This window comes from Schistocerca americana, chromosome 7, assembly GCF_021461395.2.
Source record: "Schistocerca americana isolate TAMUIC-IGC-003095 chromosome 7, iqSchAmer2.1, whole genome shotgun sequence".
Taxonomy (NCBI): domain Eukaryota; kingdom Metazoa; phylum Arthropoda; class Insecta; order Orthoptera; family Acrididae; genus Schistocerca; species Schistocerca americana.
The window spans coordinates 303,724,230-303,728,039 of NC_060125.1; the positions used below are offsets into that span (position 1 = coordinate 303,724,230).

The 3,810-nt window shown below is 42.6% G+C and overlaps 1 non-coding gene across 1 annotated transcript; it reads left to right on the plus strand.

Moving 5' to 3' along the window:
* Positions 1 to 3,276: 3,276 nt before the first annotated feature.
* On the plus strand, positions 3,277 to 3,349 carry Trnaa-cgc. Its single transcript has one exon. It is a non-coding gene; the product is annotated as a tRNA-Ala (tRNA).
* Positions 3,350 to 3,810: the final 461 nt, after the last annotated feature.

The window sequence follows — 3,810 nt, forward strand, 5'->3', positions numbered from 1 at the left end:
ACAGCTGTTCATATCTTCGTAACGATCGAAGTTACGAGAAACATAATTAACATTTTATGTTAAAATTCTTCCTGTGGTCTGTGTTTGCATGAAAACAACAGTACGGGATTGTGGGTCTGCCTTGATACAAAACAGTTTGTTTCCTTTATTTTCCTTACCAAGCTAGTTTCAGCGACAATATGGCCATCACCAGTGGGTTTTTCATTATTCTGAAACATACAAAATTAGCATTGCTATAAACATTGCAAAATACTACTACATGTGTACTGTTTGGCTATAAATATTCTATTCTGTGAATAGTTTCATAAATCCTCAATTATTTTAAGTCACGGCATTGTTTCTACGTTTGTTCTGTTACTTTCGACATATTCTCTGTGTTCTGTCATTGTTTTCTTCTTCATACAACAACCTAGAACAACATAGTCTGCACTAAAGCTGCATCCATAACTCTACCGGAATTCCAGGTTGTTTAACGCTGGCGCTATCGGATATGAGTTCATTTTTTCGTATTTATTAATAACAGATGCACATACAATTGCGGATGACGTGCTGTATGCCAAAGAAACGGCAACAAAACACAGAAAATATGCCGGGAACAATGGCAACGAACGCAGATACCATGCTGAAGCTTCGCAGAACACAATATTTAGAACGAAGCAGTACACATGGAGAAATGTTTTGTAATGTTTATAACGATATTAATTTGGCATGTTTTAGAGTAAAGAAAAACCCACTGATGACGATATTCTCACTGAGACTAATTTGGGATAGAAAATAAACAAAACAAAAGTGTTTTGCATCAAGGTTGACCAACAGTCCCAAAAATAATTATGCTGACTAGAGTCCCACTTTTGCTTGTTCATTTTTTGCTTCACTTTTGGGCATAAAATTATTTATGGAGGTCCAGATAAATGGTGCACGCCCTATAGTAGCTTTGTGTTGCTAATTTTCTATTATCTACTTGATGTTTAATTAGGCTGGGGACCGTATTTTGCCTAAATCGCTGTTTTGGCAAATTCTGAAGTTTTTCCACTTTGCTTAATCAAAATTAATATTGTAATTCTAATATAGTGGAAACTCGTCAGAATTTTACAATTTCTTAGGCTGAAACTGTATGCGCGCCAAGCAGTGGAGTTGAAATTATGTCATGACGATTGCCGGCACTTACCTGTCAGTTCATAAATCGATTTGATCCGTAGCCTCGCATACGGTACAATCGGGAAAAGGTACCCTGTGAAGCAGACTATAATTGCATCCCAATGACCACTTACAATTATTAGTAGCCATAGAAATAAATAATTCAACTGTGTTGATTACAGGAGAAGACACAGTTCCTAGCAGACCTGAGAGAGGAACTGTTACTTGGTAGTAATTAACTACTGGAGCGTAAAGGATAAGACCTAGAATTAGACTCATGCATTAACCATCGTAGCGTCCAAGCGGCGCTTTATACAGATATCTAATTGAAGCTAAAAATTGTTAGAGATGGAACGTATTTATGAACGGAATACATATGCAAAAGAGAGACTAGATATAAATTGTAACACCATATTTACTGCCGTGAAAAGCGCGATAGTGAGTAATGAGATACTGCTTGAAAACGGGAAATTCAATGGTGTATGATACGGAGCTTCCATATTCCAACAGCAAAAATAGGATTTACTGCGAAAACGACGAGAACATCATGACAGATTCACTTTTATGGGGTGTTGGAGTCTTGTCAACAAAGATATGCCACTCACTAGTGAAACGATCTATGTGGTACAAAAGTTCAGCAAATCTGAAAGCAAATTATACACAAGGAAGTTTCTGGAACTGTGTTAAGTACGACTACGTCCCCAAATCATACATCGTTCAAAAAATGGTTCAAATGGCTCTGAGCACTATGGGACTTAACTTCTGAGGTCATCAGTCCCCTAGAACTTCGAACTACTTAAACCTAACTAACCTAAGGTCATCACATACATTCATGCCCGAGTCAGGATTCGAACCTGCGACCGTAGCGTTTCCAGACTGTAGCCCCTAGAGCCGCTCGGCACCCCGGCCGGCCATACATCGCTGCTCATTGCTTGTACGTCACCGAAAAGGATCAATTTAAGTTCTTACGACTGAGGGTATACCGAAAACTTTCTCAGAAGAATCGCGTCCAAGAACTTGTGCAGAAACTCAGTGCGGCTTTCTTGATAACAAGGTAACTCTCTACAGTCTCAGACACAGAAACACAAAGGTTTGTTTACTTTGTTTACTTTCACTGTATGACCTCACATGATTTTGTAGTTTGGGAAACTCTGTGCATTCACCAAGAATATTCTTAGCCGAGGAAGGAGATGCTAGATCTGTCTGCGGTGTCATTTGGCGAATTTCGTGTGGGCCGCTGTTCAGGCGTCTCGGAATCGGGCAGTATTAATACCTAATTGTCAGGAATTAAGCGTTTATAGACAATTACAGACTTCAGGTTGACACATTAACTTCCGCTCATCAGCCGTCTTAGCACATGGCAAATTTTAGATATATCGGATGAAGTCATTACCTTGCCGTCAGAATAGCAGCACACGTTAGCACCCCGCTTCCGGGAGTCGAGGAGACGCGCCTTAAATGTACCAAATCCGCTCAGCGGGTTAACGACGAGGGCCAGTGTGTTGGCTAGCCTTCATGTGGCCTTTAGGCAGTTTCCCACAGTCGAATACGTAATTATCCACCTGTCACCCAAGTCTTAACTCAGTTAAACGATCCAAAAACGCTTCTGAGAAGTTCTCACACTTCCATATTGGATAACACTAGGAGCAGACAATGCGAGTACACAAATTCTTTCCCCGGGGGAGGGGGCTGGAGTGGGAAGGGGTGGGGGGGGGGGGTGGGAGGGTGACAGGAAGGGCATCCGCCCACGCTCTAACATCACCTAATCAAGATTAATATGTCAACCCCGTGGACATACTTGATAACGCCAAGAAAAAAATGGAGAAGAGAAGAAGTTGTGACTTATTTCGTATAACGAGTTTCAGAAAGGGAGGAATTTTGTGAAATGAACTGATCTATGTGGTTAAATGCAAATTGTGTCCGTTGTACAGAGTACAACTGGTTACGCACTGCCTTTTCTAACAGCGTGAGATCGCCTGCAGTGCCTCTCCTGCGCTTGTGACCATATCGGTTGGACCATAGACGACCGGAAAATAGTGTCCTGGTAAGATGAGTCTCGATTTCAGACCCCACGAAGCCATGGACCCAAGTTGATCACATGGCAATTTGAAAGCTGGTAGTGGCTCCATAATGGTACCGAGCGAGGTGGTGCAGTGGTTAGCACACTGGACTCGCATTCGGGAGGACGACGGTTCAATCCCGTCTCCGGCCATCCTGATTTAGGTTTTCCGTGATTTCCCTAAATCGCTTCAGGCAAATGCCGGGATGGTTCCTTTGAAAGGGCACAGCCGATTTCCTTCCCCATCCTTCCCTCATCTGAGCTTGCGCTCCGTCTCTAATGACCTCGTTGTCGACGGGACGTTAAACACTAATATCCTCTTCCTCCTCCTCCTCCTCCTCCATAATGGCGTGGACTGTATTTACATGGAATGGATTGGGTCCCCGGATCCATCTGAAAGATCATTGAAATACGTAAGTTGGAACGTAAATAGTGGCAAAACAGCTGTGGAGACACTATGCAATGGAATCTGCTATTGTCGCTCATAGCACACGTTGTTGACATACCTACCTTACCTCCAAGCAAATGGACTCGCCCGTCCCACGTCACCGGCGTGCGCACAGTAGAAGAAAACAGTACATTGTGAGCGAGCGGTCAAACGTAACGGTGTCACT